This window comes from Tenrec ecaudatus, chromosome 2 (genome assembly GCF_050624435.1).
Source record: "Tenrec ecaudatus isolate mTenEca1 chromosome 2, mTenEca1.hap1, whole genome shotgun sequence".
In the NCBI taxonomy this organism is placed as follows: Eukaryota; Metazoa; Chordata; class Mammalia; order Afrosoricida; family Tenrecidae; genus Tenrec; species Tenrec ecaudatus.
Genome location: NC_134531.1, coordinates 237,509,258 through 237,526,716, shown reverse-complemented (window position 1 = coordinate 237,526,716; position 17,459 = coordinate 237,509,258). Strand labels below are relative to the sequence as shown.

Genomic DNA, 17,459 nt, shown 5'->3' with positions numbered 1-17,459 from the left:
CTATGCCCAACAAAAGTAATATGTCTTATTTCTAATTGTCTGGCTAATTACTTTAACCTTTTAAGGTAAGAAATCTGAAGTAATATTTTCAACATATTAAACTATAGCAGCATATGCATTACTTTAATAGTGTTTATTGTCTGGAAGCAGGATCTATAAGGATAGTTGTTAAAATTAATAAAATTGTTCAAATAACTATGAAATTTAGGAAATGTGAGGACTAATATAAATAAAGTTCTTATTAGGTAACTTAGGACATTTTTAAAAATTAAAGAACCATTTATTATATAAAATATAAAAATATAAACTATTTAACTTATATTTTAATAAATATTCATGAATCAAAAATGTGTTAGGCTGTTTTAGAGAGCTAAGGCATAATAGACTTACTGTGACTGTAAATTTGTTCTTATTGATAAAATGATTCTACTAGAGAACTTTCAGTACACCTTACTCAGGGCAGTACAACCTTGTCATATACGGTTGGTGTGAGTCACAATCGACTCCATAGCAGTGAGTTTGGTGGTTGTTTTCGGTATATTGGTATAAAATTTGGTGGTGACCCTAAGTCAAATGCATTTTTCTTTTTGAGAATATATTTAGAATATATTTTCTTAGAAATTACATAGATGCCCGTGACAAAGACAGATGATACAACAGTTTGGTGATGTGAAACTGCTTGAATATGATTCATCAATCGTGTGTGTGTACCTCTCAACAAAACTGGATCTCACAAATAGGTGTGTGAAATATTAATAAAAGGAATTGGTCAGTTTTACCATTCCTTTGGGTAGAATAGACCAATCCCCAAAGCAGAAACATCAGTTCCCATGGCCATCAAGAGAAAGATTTATGGAGCATACATGAAGCCTCTACCTGCAATTACAGATGCTGCAGAGCAGCCAGGCTGTGACAGAGCAGTGACCAAACAGGTGACAACATAAGCCAATAAATCAGGGCCCTGAAAATCTCATAGGCCTTTTCTGTTCTATCTGTAGTTTCTCGATGACTCAGAATAGGTTTGATAGCATTGTAGTGTTTTTGTTTATGATCAGCAGTAATTAATTGTGTGTATTTCATCCAAGCTTTAACATACTATTTGTTTCATTAAGATTCAGATTCTTTAAAATTGCAGAATATTATTATTTACAAGATTAATAAAGCAAAGTGTCTGCTTTATAGGATTGTTGAGTTACCAGATTTAAATAATACTTTTTAATTCAAATTTAAAGAAATAAAAGAATAAAGTGCCAAAGATTATGCAATATCCACATATATTTTTATTTTAAATTTTAGTTCTCTATTTCAACTAGATAGAAATAAAAATAAAGGATTGGATATTGCACTATTAATGAATATTTCAATTTCTTAGTAATTTGAATGCTTTAACATACTGAAAAATAAGCCATAGTAAAAACTTCTTCACACACTGATTATTTTATTAACAGACTCACTGCTTCTTTCACTTTATAGGCTTATAAGCTGGTTTATTCAGTGTGTTTAATTTTCTGGGATATGTTTAGACTAACTATCAACAGAAAATTATAGAGTATCTCTTAATTAGACAGGCTAAAAAGATCTTGTTCTTCAAAGAATGTTTCAAGGATTCTATGTAAAAGCTCTGATATTGGTGTTGTTCCAAAATTTATTATAGACTTGTTATATGAACAATCTGGAAAATAAAAAAATGGAATTTTCAAATATTAAACTACTTAAAAATAACCTTTTTACTAATTTTTTAATATTTTCAAAAATATTATAGAAACTGAACTTGATTGCTTTTATAATACTCAATCATATTTGCTTAATTTTAATAAAATATCTAAATGTGTTTTACTAAAAAGGAAAAAAATAAATATCCTCTATTTTCATAGCTTTTGTGTAATAGATTTCAATACAGTAAATTATATTTACATTTATGTTATTTGTCTAATTTCTATAGCTATTATTTAATTTATACTTTCAAAAGATCCATACTCATGAAATTTTACTTTATTTTAATTTTGCTGATCTCTTTCAGTCACCATAATTTGATTATATGGACATGACAGTTTTTCAACATTGAGCATTTCAATGGTTTTCAGTTTTTTGATATTTTGTAAAATTTTTCACATTGCAATAACATATTTCTCTTTTTTATTTGGAGTCTATTAAGGCATATATTTTATTAGATATTTTGTTTTTAGATTATATATTTTAAATTTTAGATGGAACTATTTTTATTTTCTGGAGTCTAATGTGTTATTTCTGATTTCCTTTTCACATTTCATTATATTTGCATTTTGCTAAATAAATCATTACCTGTCTTAGGCTATAAAGGACTTTGTTTTGTTTTCTTCTTTTTTCTTTGTTTCTCCTTTCTTTTAACTCTTTTGGTTTTATTCATACAAATACACAGTTGATACATCGGTACTCATTGAAAAATCTTCCATTTTCTAAATTAAAATATATATTGTGCTATTTTAATCATTAATTTTTGTCATTGTTAATCCTATTTCCTATCATCACTCTATTTTTTATTTTGTGGGTTTCCGCTGTACACCCATTCTTTCCATTGTTATATTTATCTTCCCCATTTGTCCATGTGTTGTACTGTGGTGTCTTGTGGGTTTCTCTGATCTGGAAAGCTATACTTCGATCATTTCAACCAGCAGAGATTCCAGATTAAGACTAGACGAGAAAGCAGGAATAGGCATCCCATAACCGAAGGACTGGTTATGGAGTAGCAGCCCAACATTGCTTGAGCTAATGTCAAAAGAGGACCTCTCAGCTTGGAAGGCACTCAAAATATCAGGAAAAGCTGCCTGCGCAGAGTAGAGTTTAACCGGATGACTTGGAGAAGCAACACTTCCAGGCCCCACACTTCCTGTTTAGACGTGTCTCAAAAGAAGGAAAGAGTTGAAACGTCCATTAATAATCTGAAAGTGCGATGCATGTAGTATGCGTTGGAAATCAGGAGTAATTAAAAATGAAATGGGACACATGAAGATTGTTACCCTCGGCCACAGTGAGATTAAAATAGACTGGCACTGGGCACTTTGACTCAAATCATTAAATGGCTCAGTGTGTCAGGAATGGCACACTCAATAAGAGTGATGTAGTATTCATTCCTAAAAAAATTATGTTTAGTTGTATCTTGAAGTATAATGCTGTATGTGATAAGCTAATATCTATATATTTCCCAAGAGATTCATACAACTATTATTCAAATCTGAAAGATAATCACAAAAGAAGACGATGAAAAATTAAAGAATTCCGAATCTGAAGGAGGGAATAGTATCAGAATTAAAATTGTGAATAATCAGTCTCCGGAAGGCTTTGGGTGACAGTGGGTGACCAAAATTAATTCACAGCGTCTACACATAGATTAAGGCTCCGGTAAATCCCTGCTGACCACAGACCAGGGATGTGCATAGGCTTTCTGGCATGCAGAGTACAGAATTTTTGTTGTTTTTGTGCTTTTCTGTAGATGAAATCCAAGATGAGTAAGAGGCAGTGATGGTTTCTTGAGTGTATGATGGGGAACGTTGTGGGAAGCTGAGGAGAATGGGTACCACAAGGAAGTGAATGATCTGAGGTTGGTTGTGGAGATGATTATACAGCTCCTATTAATATGATTGAACTATTGAAAAATATATGGTATGTGAAATATATCCCAATAAAACCCTTTAAAAAGAAGAGAAGAAATTTAAGAACTCCATGAACTGTTTTTGAGTCTAAAATTGATTAATCGTGCAATTAAAATGCAATCTTGGTTACTTTTGAATGAAATGAAAAAGTGGAAATGAACAGAAGCTAGGAGTAATTTGAAGATATGCCCTCGGTAATAAATATATACCAGAAGATAACATGATGGAATTTTGCAAGATCAGCAAGTTGAAAATACCATGTTTCAAAAATATTAATCGCCACCACAGGTATGGATCTCAGTCAATGGAACATGTTCTTGTTGGTTGTGAGTGCCATGAAGTCAGTTCTGACTCGTAATGACCCTGTGTATAAAAGGAAGGAAACACTTCCAGGTCCTACGTTATCCTCACAATTTGTCTTATGTTGAGCTCATTGTTGCAGCCACTGTGTCAATCTATCACATTGAGGACCTTGTTCTTTTTTGCTGATACAGGTATCACATTAATGAGAAGAGATATTGGAGATGACCTATACCATCAGTCAAGGCCAGGGGCCAACTGTGAAACAGATAGTCAATTACTCATGTGCCGATTTAATTAATGTTCTTATTTTACTTCTTTACTTGATCTCTCAGTTCTAAAGGCTAGCAATGGATATGCAGAACTCACCCATATAATGTATAATTAAAGGGTTTAATAAGGAAGTTAATGCGTTGTAATGCCCATGAGAAATGCTCAGCGCTGAATAGTGTATCAGGCCATGTTACAAAAGTCTGTCAAGTCTGTTAATAAATACCCAAAGGGAATACCACTTTGTTATAAACATCAACCTAAAGGAATTCAATTTAAGCTCCATGGATCAGCAAGTTCAGCTCCCTTACTTGTGCCGAAAGACACCCCACTCCAGTAAGCCTCAGCCCAAAAGCACTCAACTCCACTTCCATGGGTCAGCAAGTCCAACTGAAGCAGAGCTGAGAGCACTCACTAACTAGTCTTTGCCACAAAATTTAAGTGATGAATGCCTACCAAACTGATTGGAAGAGATCCTTATCTGTGCCCATTGCAAAGATAGATGACCCAAGAGAATGTGGAAATGATATTAAATAACAGTAATATAAGCTACACGTGAAATTTGGCTAGAGATAATTAAGAAACCATTGCCGTAGCACACTGACCAAGAGCAGCTAAAAATTCAAATCAGTATAAGGAGAGGATACGTGATAAAGCATATGCCTGTTAATGTCATATGGATCTTGGCTAATCACAGAGTTTATCAGAAAAATATTTACTTTAAAAAATGTACTATGGAAATGCATTACACGCCATGATTTTTTAACACACTATGGATAACATTGCAAAGAATGGGAATTCCAGACCACTTAATTGTACTCATCAAAATGCATACATAGACCAAGAGCTAGGCATTTAAGCACCACAGAGGGATATTAAAAGATGCGTGTGGAAACATCAGGTAAGGTGTGCAACAAGGTTGCATTTTTCTTCCAGACTTATTTCATTTGTATGCCGAGGGAGTTATTTGAAAAGCTTGACTATGCAAAGAGTGTGTCTTAAAGACTGAGTCACAGAGATGCCGCAAACTTCCATGTGGATTGCAACTCAATGCAAAAAAAAAAAATCCTCACCACGGACCAATAAACGCCATCATGAATAAAGAAAACACTTCAATTTTTCAAAGATTTCATTTTATTTGAATCCACAATGAATTCTCTTAGTAGCAACAATCAAGAAATCAAACAATATCTTGCGTTGGCAAATCTGCTGCCGACCTCTTCAAAATGTGAAAATGAAAATATGTCACTTTGAGGACTGTGGTGCACCTGACCCAAGCCATGGTATTTTCATGTGCTTTGTAGGCATGTGAATGGTGGAGAACAGATAAGGGAGACTGGAGCCCAAGGCCTCCGTTTGGATCATGGTACTGGTAAAAACCATTTAAAGGAGCACAGAGTGACAAAGAATAGCACATCTGACTTGGGGGAAGTTCAACCCCAATGTCCCTTCATGAGAGGAGGGAAATGCTAGCTATCAGGAGAGTCCCTTCCCTTGCAAAGAGCAATGCACTTGATAAAGTGCATGGTCAGTTGAAAGAGGAAGACCCTCAATAAGATGGGTTTACTTTTTCTCTGCAACATAATAATTGTGAGGATTTTTGTAAGACTGGGCTGTGTATCTTTCTGTTGTACATAGGTTATGTCTGAGTCAGAGATGTTTTGATGGAGTCTATGATCAACATTGACCTGGATCTTCTGTTTCTAGAATCCAGGGTGAAATTAGTAATTAATTTTAGGTGTTTTCATTGTAATAAAAAACTATAAGAAGTCTACTGTCCAATTGCACCTTTTGATTTCACATACTAAATATTTTTGTGGTTGTTAGCTGTTGTCAAGATGATTCTGACTCATAGCGACTCTATGCACAAGGAAAAACAACACTACCTAGGGCCGTGCCATCCTCAAAATTGTTGTCTTTGTGCCTATTATCACAGTCACCGTGTCCATCCATTTTGTCAAGGTTTTCTCCTCCTTTGCTGCCCCTCTACTTCATGAAGCATGTTGTCCTTTTCCAGTGACTGGTGTCTCTGGATAACATGTTCAAAGGACACGAGACCAAGTCTTATCTTGCTTACTTCACTGAGCATTTTGGCTTTACTTCTCCCAAGACAAATGTGTTCGGCTTTTTGACAGCCAATAGTACTTTCAATATTTTTTACAAACATGGATTCTTCTTCCACCTTCCTCACTCAATATCCAAGTTTACATGCATATGAGATAATTGAAAATACCATAACTTGGGTCAGGCACATCTTATTTCTCTAAGTAATGTCTTCACCTTTAAAAAATGTTGTGCTCTTGTTCAACAGATGTATCTACTGCAATGTATCACTGGATTTTTTTACTGCTATTTCCATGAGCATTGATTGTGGAACCAAGCAGAATGAAATACTTGACATCAGTCATTTCTTTCTTTATCTTCACATTACAATCGGTCAAGTTGCAAAGACTTTATTATTATTATATTGTTAATGGCATTATCATATTATTGATTAATTGTATAATATAATTATTATATTATTATCATTACATTGAGCTGTAATCCATACTACAGGATGCACCCCTGCTCTTCATCAGCAAGTGCTTTAAGTCCTCCTCACTTTCAGCCTCCAAAGGCTGATGGTTCAAATGCACCCAGCTACTTGAAAGCACTCAGCAGATCTGTGTGACAAAAGGCTCTAACTTAGGAACCACTACGGGTTAGTTCTCCTTTGTTATACAGGATCTTTGTGTGTCAGAATTGACTTGATGGCACATAACAACGATATCATACTTACACTTTCTCCATGCATTCCTTTGGCATATTTCTTTTGTTGCATTTTTTAATGTCTAATCAATGAGAGCTCTTCTCTCAATAAAATGGGCATATAATACTATATTAAATTTGTCTCCTATGCATTCCATACAATTTACTTGTAAATCTCTAGCAATATAGTTTCTTTTTTTAATTAATCCAACTTATTGTTTGTAACTTTGGCATGTTTGTTTTATATTATTCCCCTAGTAGTGTGGGTGTTACACATTACACAGCTACTCCTCTGGAGAAAGGTGGGACTTTCTATTCCTGTAATGAGTTACAGGCTCTGAAATCACAGGGACAGTTCCTCCCTGACCTAAAGAGTCACGGTGTTTGACATCAACTCGATGGCAGTGCGTTTAGTTTTGGTTTTTAACTCTCTGTTTTAATCATTAAATCTATTTATAACTAGTGTGTACCTAGTGTGTTAAAAATGTCCTAAAAATGTCCTACTTTTGTAGGACTGCCATAAAAATACTGATAATTATAAAGAGTAGAAATGTATTTTTATGGCTCTAAAGGTTAATAGTCCAAATTACTGCCAATGTTGTTTCCTTCAGATAATTTTAAGAAGAACCTACCGCCTTGTGACTGTGAACAATATTCCACTGTTCTTGTTTGTGAATGCATTTTCACATGGCGCCTTCCCCTCGTTTGTATGAACTGCTCACCGGTACACAGCCCTTCCCTCCTTACACCTAGGACACCGTTTATAGGGATTAGCACAAGCACGTCTCCTCTTATGTATGACTTAATTAAGACTATATCTTTTGTTATTATTATCCTAATTTTTTTCTACATTTTTGCTTACCCTCTTTTCTGTCATAAATATGAGATTTTTGTAAATTTTAAATGTCTACTGTAATAAGTGGAATAGGAAATCATGTAAATGATATTTAAAGTTGATTAATAGTGGAAATATCACCTCTACCAAATTATGTATATGCCTCTAAAATATTTTTAGTAGTTCAAAAATATGGCTTAAAAACATAGAGACCTATAGAGAACAATAATATTATAACAGAAGCTATTGTTTCCTGATATACCCTTCATATAAATCTATGCACTTCTGAATTTGATCTATCTGTCTAATCTTCCCCACAAAGAATTCTGCACGTTTTTATGTAAAGCACACCAAAATTGTGGTTGGCATCTTTCAGGAACCCAAATCAAGTAGCTTTTAAATATTATTTAGTTTTTAGGAATATGAAGAAATTTTCTGGTGAAATTCTCATAAGACATACCTGCTACCTTAACAATATAAGCAATTGCATTCTTTTGTGTACTGAGAGAAAATAAAATTCCTCCAAAAGGGCCTGACTTTTTCCTCCACTGATGCAGTTTTCCATTTTCTGAAAATTTCTTCAAATTAAGCCTCCATGACCATCCTAATCCTTCAACAAAATCTATCAGGATTATCACTTTGCATTCTGAAAACAAAGCCTCTCTGCTCAGAATTTAACTGGTCCAGCAGATCACAACTATAATTTCAATTGGGGCATTTTTTGGGTAAACTTTTAGCAGTCTCAATTCTTTGAAACATGACTACTTGAACTTTTTAAAAATTTGATATTAAAATTGATGTCTAAATGTCTACCAGTACCCCAAAGTTCCTTTTTTATAAGGACACATTAGTCAGCCAAAAGAAAACATTTAAGACAGTTTTATCGGACATGCATATTTGAACTGAATTCTTAGTAGTAAATTTTTATCTTATCCTCATAAACTTAAGTAAAAAAAAATTTATTTATTACATTTTTAATCGATTTTTAAAGCACATATTTTATTCATGTAGAACTAGAGAAAATGGAATGAGGTCATTATTTCTCTAAACTTAATATTTTTATGCCTAGTGTGAATAATAATTTTGGATATGTAATTATGATCATACTTTAAATTTTAGGAGATATTTTTCAGTTAAATTCCTTATAAAATACTATGATTAAATTATAATATTATATCATGTTTTAAAATTTATAATATATATGTTATAAAGTTTGACAAATTTGTCAAATATTATTTATAAAACTTCTCATTTGAGCATTACAAGCAAGTTTGTTTTTGAAGCCTAATATTAAGTACTTTATTTATCTAACAAGCATTTTTATTTGTTAATTGAAGTCTGGGTTATTATAAAATTGGTAATTTGGTTAGCTCCAATGTCATTTTAGTAATAAAATTATCATTTTGTACACTGATTATTTGTTGATGCCAGTACATACACTCTATAAATCCATGTAAAGCTCATGTTTTAAACAATTTTTACATTTTGGAAATGTGTAGACTACCCTGCATTGTTGCTCTCAAGAGCACTGTAACTGCAAAAGTTACATACTATGTAAAAAAAAAAAAGAAAGACTTTGCAAATGAAACTTTACCACCTGAACCAAAGACCTACGGGATACTATCATTAAGGATAAGTGAAATAAAATCAAACTATTTGTAGTTGAAAGTACCCTAATTATGACTAATATCACTAAGTTTAAAGTGTATTGGGGGGATTAAGCCTTTTTGTTGTTCAAAAACGCTTGTGTTTCAAATTTAGCTTAAGTAGATTCTTTGGCATCCTGCCAGTTCATTTTCTATATTTCAAAGGCATTATCTTTACTAAAAAGCACAAGTTGAACTAAAGCTCCAATTTATAAACCAAAGGCGATAACAGGAATGTGATATGTGATTTAATGCTATAAGCACCAATTGCATAGCACTTTTGATTGCAATTAGAACATCATTAAATTTTGTGACTAGGTAGCCATTACATATTACCTATTAATTAGACTTAATTATTGTATGTGATAATTTTAATTTAGCAGTTATATGATAACAATGCATTTTAACATATAGCAGTTTTTTCCCATTAATCTTTTTTTCACTTTGAGTTATGTTTTATCTGCTTTTTTCCTTATTGGTGATAATAACAATATTATAAATGCAATTTATCAAGTGGGATCAAAGAAACATCCTAGGGAATATCAGGTACATTCTAAGCTACCTGATGTAACCCAGATTCATATTACTATCCTAATTGCATATTCCATAGAATAAATATGTTTATGTTATTAGCAGAATTACTTATTTGATGTATATTCTCACAATAGAGCAATGATGTTTGTGACATATATAGAATATGTCAAATAAGATATAAAATCAATTAACAATAAATATTTTATCAGTTAACATTTTTTAAAACTACTCATTCTCAGGCAGGAACAAATTTCACATCAATAATTTTTTTAATGTGTCTATGACTCTAAATTTCGTGGTCATTGTGGTACATTTAAGCTTTTGAAACTCTCAAGAAGATAGCTCATTTGCAGGAATGAATTGGTTCTAATGCCAGCAACTATTTAGATTTTATATCCGCTATGGTAATTTCAAGGGCAGCCTTTGAGAGAAATTCAAAGCATAGCTCTTCATCCAGAACATAAGAAGAACAGAATAATAAAAGAGAATGTTCAAAAAGGCTTTTATTATATGGCTGTATTTTAAAAAATTCTAACTTGAGATGAATTCCTAAGGAAAAAATTGAAATATGGCATTCTTTACGCATAGTGATACTGTCACTTATTCAAGTTGCGTGCTTTTTAAAAATTCTGTTTTCTGCAGATTTTTGAGCTAGAAAAAATTTCATATGATAAATATACTTATACTTATGAAATTTTAATGTTGACATGTAATTGTAATAATTTAGGAAATGTCCAGCAATTGACAGGATAAATAAATATGAAGCAAATGAATAAACAATCATTTTGGTAACAACTGTATTTATCATTGCCTCCAGCTCAAGTCAACTCATTTGCTCGGGTCAATGATGACTCGTAGCCACTCTTTAGAACAGGGTTGAACTGCCTCTGTGGGTTTCCAAGAATATACCTCTTTATGGAAGTAGAAAACCCTATCTTTATCACACAGAGTAGCTGGTGGTTTTGGATTACTAACCTTGTGGGAAGCAGTTTAACATGTAATCACTGCATGGCCATGGCTCCTGGTTTAACTGTATTGACCATAAATTATGAATCTGTGCCGTTGAGTCATTTCAACTCATTGTGGCTACATATGCTGGTCCAGTGGGTTTTCTAGGTTGGATCTTTGCAGGAACAGATTACCAGCTCTTTCTCCTCAAAAGCGATGAGGTGGTTTCCAACATCCAACTTTTCAGTTAGCTGCAAGTCCTTAACTATGTACTACCAGAGCTTATTTTGTTTAACTCTCCACCAGTTATCATCTTGTGGGTTATGACTCATAGCAATGCTATAAGACAGAGTTTAACTGCCTTCTAAGGTTTCCAAAGCTATAACTCTTGATGGAAGTCAACAACTACAACTGGCTTCTGTGGAATGACTAGTTGAACTGCTTACCTTTTACTTTAACCACTACACAACCAGTGCTTTGGAGTTTAACTCTACAACTCCCCTACCCTCCCACCCCAAATCCCCCCAATAAACTCACCATGATCAAGTTCATTCTGACTCATAGCAACACTACAGGCCAAGGAAGAAGTGCCCTGTGGGTTTATTACAAATCTGTAACTCTTTACAGGAGCAGAGCTTCCTCCTGAGCCTTCACTGATATCAGAGGTAACCATTAAGCAACAGGAAGTTACACTGCGATCTTTCAGCATTCTGCTTACTGCCTATCTTACTGCATGCTCCAGCCATTCCTCCTCTGATGTGAAGTCGGTAGTTTGACCACAGATCTACTCCCAGTCAGGGACACATTAATATAGAGAAACATGGCCACCAAAAGGTGTATTTGATTTTTTTAAAATCAGTTTTGGTGTGTGAGACAGCTCTTATCACAATGCATACATGCATCCAGTGTGTCAAGCACTTTTGTACATTTGTTGCCATCATCATTTTAAAAACATTTTCTTTCTACTTGAACCCTTGGTAACAGCTCCTCCTTTTTTCCCTCCTCCACCCCCCCTCATGAACCTTTGTTAATTTATACATTATTATTTTCTCATGTCTGACACTGACCGATGTCTCCCTTCACCCACTTTTCTGTTGTCTGGACCCCTGAGAAGGGGTCATTTATAGATCATTGTGATCAGCTCCCACTTTCTCCTGCCACTTTTCCCTTACATACCTGGTATTGCTATTATCATTATTGGTCCTGAGGAGTTTATCTGTCTTGGATTCCCTGTGTTTCCAGTTCTTATCTGTACCCATGTACATGCTATTCTCTAGTCAGATTTCTAAGATAGAATTGGGATCATGATTGTTGGGGGGAGGAAGCATCAAAAAACTAGAGGGAAGTTGTTATATTGCACCCTGACTGGCTTATCTCTTCCTTGTGACCCTTCTGTGAGAGGATGTCCAATTGTCCACAGATAGGCTTTGGTGCTCCATTCTGCACTCCTCCTCATTCACATTGATATGACATTTTTTTTCTGAGTCTTTGATGCCTGATACCTAATCCTGTGCATACTCATGATCAAACAGGCTGGCGGCCTTCTGCCATGTGGACTTTGTTGCTACTCTGCTATATGGCCATTTGTTTGTCTTCAAGCCTTTAAGACTCCAGACGCTTTATCTTTTGATAGCCGGGCACCACCAGCTCTCTTCACTACATTTGCTTTGCCCCCATTTTGTCTTCAGCAATTGTGTTGGGAAGATGAGCACTATGGAATGCCAGGTTATTAAAACAAAGTGTTCTTGTGTTGAGGGAGTACCTGAGTAGAGACCCAATGTCCATCTGCTACCTTGATACTCAACATATAAATATATGTACATAGATCTATTTCCCTATGTTTATATATTTATTTATTTATGTACTTGTCTGTATTTAGAGCTCTATAAATGCCGTTTGCCCCTCTTGAGGAACACCAGTCCATATACTAAATATCAGTGCAATTAGTGAGAATAATGGTAATCCTAAGAATTTCATTATATAATTGAAATGAGGCAGAGATAATGGGAGAATTTTCTCATAACAATATCGATCTATTTTTTGTACTATTTACTGATTTAGAAAGCTTGGTGGAATAATGGTTAAGTGTGGCCTGCTAACACAAAGTTTGGTAGATATAACCCAGGGAAAACATTCAAACGTTAGTGGGATAAAGATGTGGCAGTCTACTTCCATAAAGATTTACAACCTTGGAGATCTTATGGGGAAGTTTTCCTCTGATATTTAGGGTTACTATGTGAGAAAATCTCCTGGAAGGTCCTGGGTTTTATTGTTTGCTTTGGTTTGATTTCATTAATTGACTTAATCTCTTGGCTTAGCTCTGTCCAACTATGAACAAATGGCAAGAGTGAAGCATCTAACCTCCTCTGATTTCACACAGAGGCTACAGAAGGTAATTCAGCATCAGCCCATGTACAATTCCCATGAGAATACACATGTCTCCACACTCCTACCTTCTTTTTCAACTCTGACATCCATTATCTCCCCCATGATGGTAGAGGCTTCACTCTACCATAAGTCTCAGCTCTGAGGTGCTCGGTGGGTTGGCAAACCAAACAACTTTGACTCAGTGCATAGAGACACACCACTCTGTAATTAAGCATCCTACTGGAGCATTCAGTTTTGATCTGTGCCTGGACTGAGCACCTCACTATGTACAGTACATTCCAGCTTTAATTCGGCTGCAGCCCTGCCTTGGTCACTCCTCTGATAAACCTTTGTTGTCACAGCAGCTCCCTCCTGGATCCAGGGAGTGAGTAGGTAAGGAGCTTTTGGTCCAAAGGACGCACTTCATTACTAGCTCTTCCTCATCGAAAGCAGTGTTTTCCTCATTCCTTGTTCTGAGATGGCTGATTTTCAATCTAGCTAAAAAACTGGCCAATCCTCTCATTATATTTTGTATCTTGATCAACTAGCTGAGCATCTGCTTCATGTAGTCCCAGGGTAGAATTCCTATCATCAAATCTCTCAAAATTCAGGTGTATGAGGATCCCTGGGGGTTAGAGGTTGGGCTGCTAAGCACAAGGTCAGCAGCTAAAACCCCCAGAAGCTCGTGGGAGAAACTACCAGGGACAATTTTACCCTGGCCTGGAGGGTGGCTGTGAGTTGGCATAGATTGGATGGCAGTGCGCTGGGTTGGGTTTGAATTGGGGAGAATAAAATGAGCTTGGTTATGCCTTTTAATATTAACAGACCCGTAGAAATTATACCTAATTTGTATGGTTCACCCAGTCATTTAGTAGGAGATTAAAGACTGTGGTTATATTAGCCAAGCTGAGTAATTCACTGTACTGTGAACACACAAAATAGCATCAACAGTAGAACTTTGTTTTATTATGGTCTTGGATGGTAGAAGTCAAAAGTCTTTACATTAGCTGGGTTTTATTTTTTCTGTACGTTATATGCAATGGCCTCTCCTGGTCTCTTTCCATTTCTACTTCTCTGTTGACTAAAGCTGAGTAACCAGGAGAGAAACAACTACAGAGGAAGCCCGGGATTTAGAAAATAGACAGTGGATAGAATTCTGCTGTGTGATATTGTATTGATTTGTCCCATATAGTTTTAATGTACTTGAATTTCACTAGTGCAATTGAAGAACTGAGCATTTAACTTTCTTTCATTTCATTTGATCTCAGCTTAAAACTTGACACTTGATTTGATTGTCATAAACCTTAGTTATTTCGGGGTAAACTTCAATATAGTCATCTATTTTATGATCTAGTTACAGATGAGATTTTCAAAATTAAAATCTAACCTAGGATTTGAAATATGGCTTAAGTATACAGTACATTGTTTCTCCTTTTGATGGAGGTCATGGATTGACCAGTGTTTAAATTCTATAGATAATTGTTTTCAGTACATTTGGTTTCTTTAAATGGTTCATGTGCATCAGAGTTTCAAATATGACACAGGGTCATCTTCAGTGTACAATGCTTTGTTACAGAAACTGATTTTGTAACATATAAATAAACAATAATCGTTATTCTATGCTAATGCTGTTTGTTTAGTCAATATCTAACAGTAGCCCTACCACAATTCACATCCCTGTACCTTAAGGCTTGTCAAATCCTCTTGTAGGATTAGAGTGATCAATATGCTCAGTTCCATGACATGAAAGGTCTTTGTCATACTATGGTATTTTCTAGATTCCTCTGTATCGTAATGGTTAAGCCCTAGAATCATAACCCAAATGTTGGGAGTTTAAATACAAATATGCCTCATAAGTAATATTTACCTGTCTGCTTCCAAATGTTACAGCCTTGAAAACCACAGGGTGGTTCCACTCTGCCACATGCATTTGCCATGAGTCGGGATCAGCTTGACACAAATAACAGTGATGGTCTGTTCTGTGATTTTTGCCACTGACTCATAATCTCCCCTTCTACATAGCTTACCTTAGCTTCTAAACTATTTCTTACATTTCCTTCTCTACTACTGCTTATTTTATCTAGTTTTGATAAAATTTTCTTTCCTTAATTTTCTGTATGAGTATTGGTTAAGTATATACCCAGGTTTATTTGTAATAAACCATAATAATTTTATTTTAATATATCCATAGTTATTTTAAACATACTTATCTAATATTTAAAAATGTTTTGAACAATTAATGAACTCTTCCTTTATAAAACCTTTGTTGCATATGAGTTTTCTGTTACGATGATGTTTTTTTAATTTGTTCTTGCTTGTACATAATTTTCATTAAATTTCACCAATTTTATCAATTAACATAATAAGCTTATCAATTATATGTATTATACAAAGCTATGCAATAACAAATGCTTTAATTAATTGCCCTAATAATTTTCTCCAGTGATATTTACTAAATATTTACTATATGTTGTATAAGGAATTATGTTAGTGATGTAGGTGATCATTGAACTGTGAAGTTAATGACAGGTGTTTCCAACTAACTAGGCAAAAACAGTGAGACACTATGGTTCAGAAAAGATGACAGCCTTGAAATTCATGTAGCGTAATTCTGCTTTGTCATAGAGGTGTGCTAGAATTCAGAATCGACATGAAATACCCGACAGCAATATGTGTTTGAGTATGCAACCCTGGTGGTGTAGTGGTTATGTGTTGGGCTGCATTGTGCATGGTCAATAGTTCAAAACCACCAGTAGGTCTGTGAGAGAAAGACATAGCTTTCTGTCTCAGAAATCCATAGGGGATCACTATGAGTCAGCATTGAAACATTGTCAGTGAGTTTTTTGTTTGGGATACATTCATACAAGGAAAACAAAACAAAAGGAACCATGTGCTAGTAAAAAATTGTTTTATAAAAGGGATGGCACATATTAAGACATTATTATTATAGTAAAATCTAGGCATAACTTTGATTTACTATAATACAATGTTTTATAACTGCATCACATATGATTAATTTCTTTTTATTAAAAGATCATTTTATTGGGGACTCTTACAACTTTTATAACAACCCATACATCAGTTGAATCAGAAATATTTGCACATATATTGCCATCATTCTTTTTTAGACATTTACTTTCTTTTTTTAAAAATCATTTTATTAGGGGCTCATACAACTCTTATCACAATCCATACATACACCAATTGTGTAAAGCACATCTGTACATTAATTGCCCTCATCATTCTCAAAACATTTTCTCTCCACCTAAGGCCCTGGCATGAGGTCCTTGTTTTTCCCCTCCTTCCCCACACCTCCTTCCCTCCTGAGCCCTTGATAATTTATAAATTATTATTTTGTCGTATCTTGCTCTGTCTGATGTTTCCCTTCACCCACTTTTCTGTTGTCCATCCCCCAGGGAGGAGGTCGCATGTAGATCCTTGTAATCAGTTCCCACTTTCCTACCCACTCTCCCTCTACCCTCCCAGTATCGCCACTCGCACTGCTGGTATCATCTGCCCTGAATTCCCTGTGTTTCCAGATCCTATCTGTACCAGTGTCCATCCTCTGGTCTAGCCAGACTTGCAAGGTAGAATTCAGATCATGATAGTGGGAGGGGGATGAGGGAAGCATTTTGGAACTAGAGGAAAGTTCTATTGAGCTCTTAAGATCAGCTCCACTTTTCTTCCCTCCCTGCCCCCACACTGATGCCATCTTGATAGATTATAGATTGTAATTATTTTCATATCTCATACTGAACCGCTGGCTCTCTTCCCCTCTGGTGTCTGTTGTTCTTCCCCCTGGAGGGGGGCGTGTGGTTATATACCATTCATTGTGATCCGTTCCCTCTTCCTTCTCTCCTCACCCTCCCTTCCCCTTACCATTTTGATATCATATTCCTATTCCTGTTCCTATATTCTGTGTGTCATGAGTTGTATCTCTTGTCTATACCTATGCACATGTCCATATCCAGTCCTGAGTGGGAAACAGCACTGGGGTCATGAGGGTGGGGTGGTGGTGGTGGTGGTGGTGGTGGTGAGGAAGCCACAAGGAACCAGAAGAGTATTGTGTGATCCATTGGTTCTCTACTTCACCTGATTGATTCATCCCTTTCTATGACCCCTCTGTGAGAGGATGTTCTATTGTCTACAGTTGGTTTTTGGGTCTCTGCTCTGACCACCCTC

At 35.2% G+C, this 17,459-nt stretch overlaps 1 protein-coding gene across 2 annotated transcripts in view; it reads left to right on the top strand.

Moving 5' to 3' along the window:
* NCAM2 (neural cell adhesion molecule 2) overlaps nucleotides 1–17,459 on the top strand; it is a 595,057-nt gene that overhangs the window by 427,769 nt on the left and 149,829 nt on the right. The window lies entirely within an intron of this gene.